This window comes from Sus scrofa, chromosome 14, assembly GCF_054392235.1.
Source record: "Sus scrofa isolate SSC_HxYL_T2T_F1_AM1 chromosome 14, Sscrofa_HxYL_maternal_Yorkshire_Landrace_v2.0, whole genome shotgun sequence".
Lineage (NCBI taxonomy): Eukaryota > Metazoa > Chordata > Mammalia > Artiodactyla > Suidae > Sus > Sus scrofa.
Genome location: NC_139396.1, coordinates 131,310,143 through 131,323,561, shown reverse-complemented (window position 1 = coordinate 131,323,561; position 13,419 = coordinate 131,310,143). Strand labels below are relative to the sequence as shown.

At 41.4% G+C, this 13,419-nt stretch overlaps 1 long non-coding RNA gene across 7 annotated transcripts in view; it reads left to right on the top strand.

Annotated features, from left to right (window-relative positions):
* Positions 1–13,419, top strand: part of ARHGAP19 (Rho GTPase activating protein 19) — a 73,182-nt gene that overhangs the window by 12,325 nt on the left and 47,438 nt on the right. For 4 of the 7 annotated variants that reach the window (XR_002338337.2, XR_002338336.2, XR_014826677.1 and 1 more), the window contains exon 1: positions 1,958–2,035. The exons of 2 other annotated variants lie outside the window; for them this stretch is intronic. This is a non-coding gene — a long non-coding RNA (Rho GTPase activating protein 19). Of the gene's footprint in view, positions 1–1,957; positions 2,326–13,419 lie in introns of those variants that run through there. One more of the 7 variants, XR_014826678.1, reaches the window with a different exon arrangement.

Below are 13,419 nucleotides of genomic sequence, written 5' to 3'. Positions count from 1 at the left end.
AAAATACCCGGATCTAGAATCAACCCGCAGGGAAAAATAGTACAGAGAAAAAAAATAATGCTTTAAGTTTACATTATTCTCGCATCTGTTGCCTTTGTTAATCCTCACCTGAAGCCCGTGAGGTAGGGAGGGCAAGCATAATTACAGTTATTTCTCCCACTGAGGATTAAAGCTAAATCAGGGACAAATTTTTTTTTTTAATTTTTTTAAAAAATTTATTTATTTTTTGTCGTTTTGCCTTTTCTTGGGCGCTCCCGCGGCATATGGGAGGTTCCTAGGCTAGGGGTCTAATCGGAGCTGTAGCTGCCAGCCTACACCAGAGCCACAGCAACGCGGGATCCGAGCCACATCTGCGACCTACACCACAGCTCATGGCAACACCGGATCCTTAACCCATTGAGCAAGGGCAGGGATCGAACCCACAACCTCATGGTTCCTAGTTGGATTCGTTAACCACTGCGCCACGACGGGAACTCCAGGGACAAAATTATGCAGGTTTTGGGTCCATGATTCAGATCAGAAAAGTAAATTCTCTGGTTTCTCTGGGAAGCCCGAAGGGAGCGGGTGGAATGAAGAAGTGGCCCACCCTTATGCTCTCTGAAAAAAGCACGTTGTAACTAAATTTAATAAGTACTTCTTGGCTGTCACTCTGTACTTGACTCTTGTAGATAATTCTTTCTGTTATTTGGAAAGAAGAAGGATCTTGCATTTTATTTTATTTTTTTGTCTTTTTAGCGCTGCACCCGAGGAATATGGAGGTTCCCAGGCTAGGGGTCGAATCCAAGCTGTAGCTGCCGGCCTACTCCACAGACACGCCAGATCCTAGCAGCTTCTGCGACCTATACTACAGCTCACTGCTATGCCGTATCCTTAACGCATTGAGCAAGGCCAAGGATCCTAGTCGGATTTGTTTCCTCTGCATTTTAGAGAGTGATCTTTTTATTTGGGGTGGGGGAGCACACGTGCAGCAAATGGAAGATGGAAGTTCCCAGGCTAGGGATTGAATCCTGCCTCGCTTACGCCACAGCCACGCCGGATCCTAGTCTTATCCAACTGAGCAGGGCCAGGGATCGAACCTCATACTCATGGATGCTTGCCGGGTTTCCATGAGGAAACCGTGGGAACTACCTAGAAAGTGATTCTTTTTTTTTTTTTTTTTTTTTTGTCTTTTTGCTATTTCTTTGGGCCGCTCCCGCGGCATATGGATGTTCCCAGGCTAGGGGTCCAATTGGAGCTGTAGCCCCCAGCCTACGCCAGAGCCACAGCAACGCAGGATCCGAGCCGCGTCTGCAACCTACACCACAGCTCAGGCAACGCCGGATCGTCAACCCACTGAGCAAGGGCAGGGATCGAACCCTCAACCTCATGGTTCCTAGTCGGATTCGCTAACCACTGTGCCACGACGGGAACTCCGAAAGTGATTCTTTATTTTTTTTTTTTATTTTTTTTATTTTTTTTATTTTCCCACTCTACAGCAAGGGGGTCAGGTTATCCTTACATGTATACATTACAATTACAGTTTTTCCCCCACCCTTTCTTCTGTTGCAACATGAGTATCTAGACATAGTTCTCAATGCTATTCAGCAGGATCTCCTTGTAAATCTATTCTAAGCGAAAGTGATTCTTAAAGTCTGTCAAATTCGACAGTTCTGTAATTCTGAAATCTGTACACTGGGTCAAAATTTAGCGTAGGCGGGGAATTTCTGCCTTGAACATAAAAGTCTGTGGACTCTCACGGGTTCATCAAAATGAAGAACTACAACTCCCGGCAGACCTCGCGGCCTGGCTCTCTTCTCCACCCTTTTCCTTTCCGCCATGACTGGGGTCGACCAATGACGGTTAACTATTTGAATAGACCAATAATATGAAACTGTGCAGGTTGAGGAGGGGCGGATAAGCCATCCAATCGTACAAGAGAAGGGGAAACGCCTTAGCCAGTCCAAAGGCATGGGGGCGGGGAAAGAAGTTTGCTGACTAAGATGGCGACCGAGGCGCAGAGTGAAGGGGAGGTGCCAGCCCGGGAATGCAGCCGGAGGTGAGCCGAGTTCTTGGTCCAGCTGCCTAGGAAACGAGGCCATGGGCCGGACTTACTGACGCCTTTCCCTTGGGTCACGATGACCCAGCGGGGCTGGGCTTTTTTCCTTTCTCCCTTGAGTTTCTCACCCTCGCGCCTCCGGGGCTGAGGCGCGTTGGTCTGGCCGCAGCGCTGGGCTCCAGCCGGGCGGGACTTGGTCCTGCTGAGGCTCGTTGGAGGTCCATCCGCGGCGTTATGACCAGTTGGTGACGGCAGCGCTGCCTGCCTTTGCGCTGAGGCTCATCTTGATGGTGAGGAAACTCAAGCCCAGAGCTGTTAAGCAAATTCCTCAACCTTGCACAGCACTGGGAGAGAACGCTGTCAGTACTTTTTAATCATTTCTGAAGCAGTTTATATAGTTAAGTTGGAGCACGGATTTGAGTGTCAGAAATGGGTTTGAGTCCCTGGGGCTATTAAACATTCTTTTATTTTATTGTGGTAAAAACACTTAACACTTCACATCTACCCTGCTGGTAAATTTTTTAACGGTACGATAAGTACTGTTGTCTCTGTACAATGTTGTACAGCAGATCTCAAGAGCTTACTCATCTTGCTCAACTGAAACTTTATGCCTATTAAACTTTATGCCCCATTCCTCCTCTCCTAACCCCTGGCAACCCCCATTCCACTCTTTAATTCTGTCAATTGGATTGTTTTTAGATACTTCATCTAAGTAGATACCCCATGTAAGTGGAATCATTTGTCTCTCTGAACTGGCTTATTTCACTTAGCAAAATGCCCTCAAGGTTAATCCATGTTGTCGCATATTGCAGAATTTTCTTCTTATTTAAAGGCAAGTAATATTCCATTCTGTGTATATATCACATTTTGCTAATCTGTTCATATGTCCATGGACATTTAGGTTGTTTCTACATCTTGGCTATTGTTACTCATGCCTAAGTGAATATGAGAGAGCTAGTAATTCTTTGAGATCCTGATTTCAATACTTTTGGATAAATACACAGAAGTGGGATTGCTGGATCATATAGTAGTTCTATTTTCAGGTTTTTTTTTTTTTTTTGAGGAGCCTCCATATTATTTGCTGTAGCACTGTGCTGTTTTGCTTCCTCACCAATCAGTTAGTCTGAAAGCTGGAACAAAGGTTCTAGTTTCTCCCTATCCTCACCAACACTTGTCTTTTGTTTCTGTTTGTTTATTTATTTATTTGTTTTTTTTAATAGCCATCCCGATAGGGGTGATCAGGAAACAAGGATGCCCATTCTTGCCACCTCTATTCACCATAGTATTGGAAGTCCTAGCTGGAGCAATTAGGCAAGAAAAAAATAAAAAGGCATCCAAATTGAAAAGGAAGAAGTAAAATTATCCCTGTTTGCAGACAACATGATTTTATATATAGAAAACCCTTAAGACTCTAACGAAAACACTGTTAGAACTAATAAACAAATTTAGTACAGTTGCAGGATCCAAAGTCAACATACAAAAATCAGTTGTGTTTCTGTACATTAAAAATGAACTACAAGAAGGAGTTCCCATTGTGGCAAATCAGAAATGAATCCAACTAGTATCCATGAGGGTGGGAGTTCTATCCCTGGCCTTGCTCGGTGGGTCAGCAATCTGGCGTTGCTGTGCTATGTGGTGTAGGTTGTGGCTATGGCTCAGATCCTGCATTGCTGTGGCTGTGGTGAAGGCCGATAGCTGCAGCTCCAATTCAACCCCTAGCCTGAGAACTTCCATATGCCTCTGGTGCAATCCTAAAAAAAAAAAAAATAAAGAAAGAAAGTGAAAGTAAAAGAAAAAAAAGAATGAACTACAGGAGTTCTGTGGAGCAGCATGTTAAGAATCCAGTGTTGTCACTGCAGTGACTTGGGTCGCAGTGTGGGTTTGATCCCTGGTCCTGCAACTTTCACATGCCACGGGTGTGGCCAAAAAAAAAAAAAAAAAAAGAATGAACTATATGAAAATAAAATTAGGAAAATAATCCTATTTACAATTGCACCAAAAAAAAAAACTTGAGCCAATTTTAATTTTTTTAATTTATTTAAATTTTTTTATTATTTAATTTTTTTTGTTGTTTTTTTTAGTCTTGTTGCCTTTTCTAGGGCCTCTTCCTGCGGCACATGGAGGTTCCTAGGCTAGGGGTCTAATCGGAGCTGCACTTGCTGGCCAACACCACAGCTACAGCAACACCAGATTTCAGCTGCATCTACACCTCAGCTTTTAGCAACACCAGATCCTTAACTCATCGATCGAGGCCAGGGATGGAACTCGTGTCTTCTTGGATACTAGTCGGATTTGTTACCGCTGAGCCACAATGGGAACTCCTGAATGAGTACTTTTTTTCTGAAGATACTCTCTGACTACTTTGAGTGAACCTTTTAAATTACACTTTTTTTTTTTTTTTTTTTTGTCTTTTTGCCATTTCTTGGGCCGCTCCAGTGGCATATGGAGGTTCCCAGGCTAGGGGTTGAATCGGAGCTATAGCCGCCAGCCTATGCCAGAGCCACAGCAATGCGGGATCAGAGCCACGTCTGCGACCTACACCACAGCTCATGGCCAAACCAGATCGTTAACCCACTGAACAAGGGCAGGGATCGAACCTGCAACATCATGGTTCCTAGTCGGATTCGTTAACCACTGTGCCACGACGGGAACTCCTAAATTACACTTTATTAACCATCTTTTAGGATGGGTTGTTTCTAGAAATGCCAGAGCCTGCTGTGGGTAGATGTTTTGCTAGTTTTACCTGATATATTCAGTCAGGGTTCAATTACACAGAATCTGTACAGTAATTGGATAAAGAAAGTTTAATATAAAGAGGTATTGGAGGAATTCCCATCGTGGTGCAGTGGTTAATGAATCCGACTAGGAACCATGAGGTTTTGGGATTGATCCCTGGCCTTGCTCAGTGGGTTAAGGATCTGGCGTTGCCGTGAGCTGTGGTGTAGTTTGCAGACATGGCTTGGATCCTATGTTGCTGTGGCTGTGGTGTAGGCCGATGGCTACAGCTCCGATTAGACCCCTAGCCTGAGAACTCCATATGCTAAGGGTACAGCCCTAGAAAAGGCAAAAAGACAAAAAAAAAAAAAAAGTTATTGGAGTTCCCATTGTGGCTCAGCAGTAACAACCCAACTAGTATCCATGAGGATGCGGGTTCGAACCCTGGTTTCGCTCAGTGGGGTAAGGATCTGGGGTTGCAGTGAGCTGTGGTGTAGGTCACAGACATGGCTTGGATCTGGTATTGCTATAGCTGTGGTGTAGGCTGGTGGCTACAGCTTCAATTTGACCCGTAGCCTGGGAACTTCCATATGTTGCGGGTGTGCCCTCCCCCGCCAAAAAAAAAGACCAAAAAAAAGAGTTATTGTCTATAATTTGGGATTGGAATTAACAAGGGATTGGGTAATAAGTAAAGACTTTTCTAAAGAATATACCAATAGCAGAAATCAGAATCAGCTATATAGTGCATATGTATATCAGGTTGTCATGTCGTATGATTTAAATATCATATATATATATATATATATATGCAGCATATGGAGGTTCCCAGGCTAGGGGTCCAATTGGAGCTACAGCTGCCGGCCAACACCACAGCCACACCAATTCAGGATCCCAGCTGCATCTGTGACCTACACCATAGCTCATGGCAAAACCAGATCCATAACCTATTGAATGAGGCCATGGATCGAACTGGCAACCTCATGGTTCCTAGTTGGATTCTTTTCTGCCCTGCCACAATGAGAACTCCTAAATATAATTTTTATCTGCCAATTATACCTTGATAAAGCTGAAAAAAATAAGTAAAGAATCCACTATAATCCTTAGGGTTGAGATAGAATATGCTAAGAAGAGGTACCCTAGGACAGAGATCCCACCTTGTTAGAGAAAGAATGGCCAGATAAGTTACTGTGGTGGAACTTGTTGGAAATTAACCTTACAGAACCTAGCAGAAATCTACCCTTTAGGATAGTGGGGAAGGCTGTTCATAGGGAGATGTTTTGGGGGGAAGCAACTGGCTTGTGGGTGCTGCTTGTAGAGTGCAGGATTCTATTAGTGGAGAAGCTGAGCACGCTGCAGGAGCTTGCCTAGAGGAGCAGCCTGGAACCAGAAAGGGAAAGGTCCTGCCACCTGCCCTGTCTCTCCAGTGATCTTTGTAAATGATGCTTAATACTGTACCAGCTGGAAAAGGAAATACACTTAAAGGCTTCGGCTCCATTTTTGCAGCATTAGGTAATAATGGGTGAGAGGCAATAAGTTGATAACTAGTACATGTGGAGAATCATCTTATCTAAATTTTAAGCTTTCCTAGATGCAGCATTACGTACGTTAAGTCTATTCCATAGATAAGTGTGAGGTGGTATGTAGGCTCCAAATGAATGAAGGGGGGCAGAAACAAGTTAGGGGACAAGAAGGTGATTAGTATTTAAATTTGCTCTGACACTTATTTGCGTGTCATTCCAAATGGGAATGACATTTTTTTTTTGGAAGAAAGAGCCTGAAGCAAGACTGTTAAATTATATTTAACATAATAACTATTGTTTATCTATTTTATTTTATTTTTTGTCTTTTGTACTTTTTAGGGCCGAAACCCTGGCACATGGAGTTTCCCAGGCCAGGGGTCCAATCAGAGGTACAGCTGCCGGCCTACACCACAGCCAGAACAGCTCCAGATCCGAGCCTCATCTGCAACCTACACCACAGCTCATGGCAATGCTGGATCCTTATCCCACTGAGTGAGGCCAGGGATTGAACCTGCAACCTCATGGTTCCTAGTCGGATTTGTTTCTGTTGCACCACACCGGGAACTCCTATGCTGTAGTATTTATTAATCCTTAAACTTTTGAAAAATTAACATGTAATTAAAATATTGTTTATATTCACAAATATGAAAATTAGATGTTTCCTTTAAAGGTATATGAATTGAGGGGAGTTCTTGCAGTGGCACATCGGAAACGAACCTGACTAGTATCCATGAGGATTTGGATTAGATCCCTGGGCTCTTTCAGTGGGTTGGGGATGTGGCTTTGCCGTGAACTGTGGTAGGCCACAGACTTGGCTCAGATCCCATGTTGCTGTGGCTGTGACATAGGCTGGCGACTACAGCTCCAATTCGACCCCTAGCCTGGGAACTTTCATATGCTGCACATAGGGCCCTAAAAAGCAAAAAAAAAAAAGAAAAAAGGTAAATGGATTAGGCATATAAGTTTAAATAAAAAGACAAAAAAAAAAAAGAAAAATGATTCAGTTAATAGTTGTCCAAGTTTTTTTTTTTTTTTTTTTTTTTTTTTGTCTTTTCTAGGGCCGCTCCCACAGCATATGGAGGTTCCCAGGCTAGGGGTCGAATCGGAGCTGTAGCCGCTGGCCTACACCACAGCCACAGCAACGAGGGATCCGAACCGCATCTGCAGCCTACACCACAGCTCCCGGCAACGCTGGATCCTTAACCCACTGAGCAAGGCCAGGGATCGAACCCACAACCTCATGGTTCCTAGTCAGATTCGTTAACCACTGCGCCACAACGGGAACTCCTTGTCCAAGTTTCTGAAATGTATTATAATAAGCAAACCATTATTTGACATGCTTTAAAATAATGTCACCCAATTAGAGGAAAAGGTGTGTGTCCATTGGGTTCTATCAGTGCCAATGAAAGGAGAAAAATAATTCATAAATGAAATATAGAAACCACATAGTTCTTAATATTAAATTGGTAATTTCATGCCACTATGACAGCTACAATTGCTATATGTGTTTTAATTATAAATTTGGGGGGAGAGGGGACCTAATTAATTTAGAAACTAGCTAAAGAATGACATTGGGATTATGTAACAAAGAAGTTCCTCATTTGTTTTATTTTTATGCTGAACACAATTACAGAGATAAAACCAGAGTGTAAAAACAGTGAAACTAAAGAAAAACTCACCAAATAACAGGAAACTAAGAATCAGGGGAATATCAGAAACCAAGAAACTCTAGATAAAGAATGACATTGGGATTATGTAATAAAGAAATTCCTTAGGCTAGGGGTTGAATCAGAGCTCCCCTAAGGCCTATGCTGTAGCCATAGCAATGTGGGATACCAGCCACATCTGCAGCCTATGCCACAGCTTGGCGCAATGCTGATCCTTAACCCACTGATCCAGGCCAGGGATTGAACTCACATCCTCATGGATGCTATGTCGGGTTCTTAACCCGCTGAGCCACTGCAGGAACTCTGAAAGTATGACTTTAATGAGAGACCACTATATGCACTACATTAAGCCCTTTGAAATATGGTTAGCTTTTGTATGCCTAAGTCTATTTATCATTTAAAAATTTTCTGGGGGATTCCCATTGTGGCTCCGTGGTAACGAGCCCAACTAAGCATCCATGAGGATGCAGGTTTGATCCCTGGCCTTGCTCCATGGGTTAAGGATCTGGCGTTGCTGTGGCTGTGGTGTAGGCCAGCAGCTGCAACTTCGATTTGACCCCTAGCCTGGGAACTTCCATATGGTGCAGGTGAGGCCCTAAAAGCAAAAACAAAGTTTTCTGACTTTTAGGATCCCTATAATTCCTCCACTTGTTGTAGTAACAGTTTCTTCACTTAAGTAACAAGGTCTACTTTATTTTTTTTGGTCAGGTCATTTGTGGCAGCTGTCCTCATGGCCAAGCTCTCCTCAATTAAATCTCTGTTCACTTTGCTCCATTTGTTAGGAGGTCTCTAGCAAGAAATCAGTCATTTTTCGACCTGTTTTTTTTTTTCATCAAATAAGCATGGCTTTTAAATATTAAAAATAAGTCTACCAATGTGAAACACACTTAAATCCTTGTGTTACATTTTCATTGAAAATTTGAATCCAGGTTATGTGTATTGAGCTTGTACAGAGGATAAAGCCTAAATTTTATTAAAGCGTAAATATTTTAACCAAAAGACTTTTTTTGGTATTAAGAAATAAAAGTGTTGAAAAGAAATTGGAATATTTAAATTTTTAGGAGTTCCCGTCGTGGCGCAGTGGTTAACGAATCCGACTAGGAACCATGAGGTTGCGGGTTCTGTCCCTGCCCTTGCTCAGTGGGTTAACGATCCGGTGTTGCTGTGGGCTCGGATCCCGCGTTGCTGTGGCTCTGGCGTAGGCCGGTGGCTACAGCTCCGATTCGACCCCTAGCCTGGGAACCTCCACATGCCGCGGGAGCGGCCCAAAGAAATAGCAAAAAAAAAAAAAAAAAGGAAAAATTATTTGCAACCTGTTTCCACAGTCATCTCATGGGGCCTTCTGGCTGCTCATTTGTTAATTGCACCTGTGATCGACCACTTGTGTTTTTGAAGATAGAGACAGTGGAAAAAAATAGCATAATTTAGTGTTTAGTGAATTTTATATTTCCAGAGGCCAGAGACGTAGTCCAGTTTCTCGTTTCTGTACCTTATAATTTCTTAAAATTATAAAGCCCTCAGTAGATCATAGTTTGAATAAATAAATGAGCGATTTCAATTTCTTGTTTGGCTACCATGTGCCTCAGAAAAGCATTTCACCTTCTTATGCTAGTTGATGAAGAGACTTATGATTAGGTTCATAGAATATTGACTAAGGGATAACAGCTCTTTTTTTGGGGGGGGGTGCGCCTGCAGCATGCAGAAATTCCTGAGCCAGGGATCAAATCTGCGTCTCATCAGTGACCTGAGTGACTGGATCCTTAACCTTTTGCACCACAAGGGAACGCTGAAAACTCTTTTCTTAAGAATTTTCAATATGTAAAGTTGTGTAGATAGGAATAAGTTATTTGCCAGACCAGAAGCATTAGCTGTCTCTTGGATAGTATTACTCTGGACTTTGGAACAAGTGGATTTAGAAGTAGTCTTTTGGAATCTCATCTGATCATAGGTAGAAATACTTCATGTTTTAATTACCTGAAGCTCATCGCATTTAAGTCTGTAGGAAAAGAGTCTCCTGAAGCTTTGACTATACTTTTTTGAGGGGTAAACAGCTTTTAGGTTATGATAAGAGAGACATGTGTTGTCAGCGAAGCATCCTTTAGAACTTTCTCAAATGAATAGGGAATTTTGATATTACTTTTCTAATATAAGTAAACTTTCTTCCAATTGTACACCAGCCTGGGAGAGAAAAAGCAAGGGAGGTGGCAGCAACAGAATTAATGGCAATTCTTATGACACCCAAAAAGATGAAAGTTAACAAGTTAAATATATGTTAATAAACCTGAGTTATTGGTACTCTGGAAGAATAATTAGCTTTCTTGACTGAGAACTTTCCATTGTCATTCCATAGGGCAAAATCTTAGGTTTCCAGAATGTTTAGGTTAAAAGGGTAAGGAATCAGAAATTCCTTCATCTGCCAGTGTAACTCAGATCTAGTTGCTCTAGAAGTCTGAAATCACTTCAAGTTGGGATCAAATATAGGGGTCAAATATATTTTTGCAGACTATTGGAGTCTATAAATTAGTGATAAGAGGTCCCTATTATAAAATCTTAGACAGCTACTCTTTTTTAAAATTTTATAATGATTTTTATTTTTTTCCATTATAGCTGGTTTACAGTGTTCTGTCAATTTTCTACTGTACAGCAAGGTGACCCAGTTACACATACATGTATTCATTCCTTTTTCTCAGATTATCATGCTCCATCATAAGTGACTAGATATAGTTCCCAGTTCTGTACAGCAGAATCTCATTGCTTAACCATTCCAAAGGCAATAGTTTGCTTCTATTAACCCCAAATTCCAATCCATTCCACTCCCTCCCTCTCCCCCTTGGTAACCACAAGTCTGTTCTCCATATCCATGATTTTCTTTTTTGTAGAAAGGTTCATCTGTGCCATATATTAGATTCCAGATATAAGTGATATCATATGGTATTTGTCTTTCTCTTTCTGACTTACTTCACTTAGTATGAGAGTCTCTAGTTCCATCCATGTTGCTGCAAAGGGCATTATTGTGTCCTTTTTATGGTTGAGTAGTATTCCACTGTGTATATATATCACATCTTCTTCTTCTTTATTTTTTTTTTGTCTTTTTGCCTTTTCTAGGGCTGCTTCCCCCTGCATATGGGGGTTTCCAGCCTAGGGGTCTAATCAGAGCTTGCAGCCGCTGGCCCACGCCACAGCCACAGCAATGCAAGATCCAAGCCGTGTCTGTAACCTACTGCACAGCTCACAGCAATGCTGGATCCTTAACCCACTGAGCGAGACCAGGGATCGAACGCACAACCTCATGGTTCCTAGTCAGATTCGTTAACCACTGCGCCATAATGGGAACTCCGATATCACATCTTCTTAATCCATTCATCTTTTGATGGACATTTAGGTTGTTTCCATGTCTTGGCTATTGTGAATAGTGCTGCGATGAACATACAGGTGCATGCGTCTTTTTCAAGGAAAGTTTTGTCTGGATATATGCCCAAGAGTGGCATATGGGTCATATGGTAGGTCATATGGTAGTTCTATGTGTAGTTTTCTAAGGTACCTCCATACTGTTTTCCATAGTGGTTGTACCAATTTACATTCTCACCAACAGTGCAGGAGGGTTCCCTTTTCTCCACATCCTCTTCAGCATTTGTTATTTGTGGACTTATTAATGATGGCCATTCTGACTGGTGTGAGGTGGTACCTCATAGTAGTTTTGATTTGCATTTCTCTAATAATCAGTGATGTTGAGCATTTTGTCATGTGCTTGTTGGCCATCAGTTTATCTTCTTTGGAGAAATGTCTCTTCAAGGTCTTTTGCTCATTTTTCAATTGGGTTGTTGGCTTTATTGCTGTTGAGTTGTATAAATTGTTTGTATATTTTAGAGATGAAGCCCTTGTCAGTTGCATCATTTGAAACTGTTTTCTCCCATTCTGTAAGTTGTCTTTTTTTTTTTTTTTTATGGCTTCTTTTTCTGTGCAAAATCTTGTCAATTTGATTAGGTCCCATTGGTTTATTTTTGCTTTTATTTCTGTTGGTTTGGGAGACTGACCTGAGAAAACATTTGTAAGGTTGATGTCAGAGAATGTTTTGCCTGTGTTCCCTTCTAGGAGTTTTATGGTGTCTTGTCTTACATTTAAGTCTTTAAGCCATTTTGAGTTTATTTTTGTGCATGGTGTGAGGGCGTGTTACAGTTTCATTGATTTACATGTGGCTGTCCAGTTTTCCCAGCACCGCTTGCTGAAAAGATTGTCTTTTTTTCCGTTTTATATTCTTGCCTCCTTTGTTGAAGATTAATTGATCATAGGTTCCTGGGTTTATTTCTGCATTCTCTATTCTGTTCTGTTGGTCTGTATGTCTGTTTTGGTACCAGTACCACACTGTCTTGATGACTGTGGCTTTGTAATAGTGCCTGAAGTCTAGGAGAGTTATGCTTCCTGCTTGGTTTTTGTTTCTCAGCATTGTTTTGGAAATTCTGGGTCTTTTGTGGTTTCATATAAATTTTTGGATTGTTTGTTCTAGTTCTGTGAAAAATGTCATGGGTAATTTGATAGGGATTGCATTGAATCTGTAGATTGCTTTGGGTAGTATGGCCATTTTTACAATATTAGTTTTTCCAACCCAGGAGCGTGGAATATCTTTCCATTTCTTTGAATCCTTTTTAATTTCCTTGATTAATGTTTTATACTTCTCAGCATATGTCTTTCACCTCCTTGGTCAGGTGTATTCCCAGGTATTTGATTTTTTTAGGGTGCAATTTTAAAAGGCTTTATATTTTTGTATTCCGTTTCTAATATTTCATTGTTAGTATACAGAAATGCGACCAATTTCTGAATGTTAATTTTATATCCTGCTACTTTGCTGAATTTGTTGATCAGTTCAAGTAGTTTTTGGGTTGAGTCCTTAGGGTTTTCTATATATAGTATAATGTCATCTGCATGTAGTGTCAGTTTTACCTGTTCTCTTCTAATTTGGATATGTTTTATTTCTTTTGTTTGTCTGATTGCTGTGGCTAGGGCTTCCAATACTATGTTGAATAACAGTGATGAGAGTGGGCATCCTTGTCTTGTTCCAGATTTAGTGGGAAGCCTTTCAGATTTTCTCCATTGAGTATTGTAGTTGCTGTGGGTTTGTCATAAATGGCTTTATGTTAAGGTATGTTCCCTCTATACCCACTTTGGTAAGCATTTTTATCATGAGTGGATATTGGACTTTGTCAAATGCTTTTTCTGCATCTTTTGAGATGATCATGTGGGTTTTGACTTTTCTTTTATTCATTATGTATGACGTTGATTGATTTATTTATTTATTTATTTATTTATTTGGGTTTTGACTTTTATTCATTATGTATGACGTTGATTTATTTATTTATTTATTTATTTATGTCTTTTTGCTATTTCTTGGGCCGCTCCTGCGGCATATGGAGGTTCCCAGGCTAGGGGTCTAATTGGAGCTGCAGCCACCGGCCTACACCAGAGCCACAGCAATGCAGGATCCGAG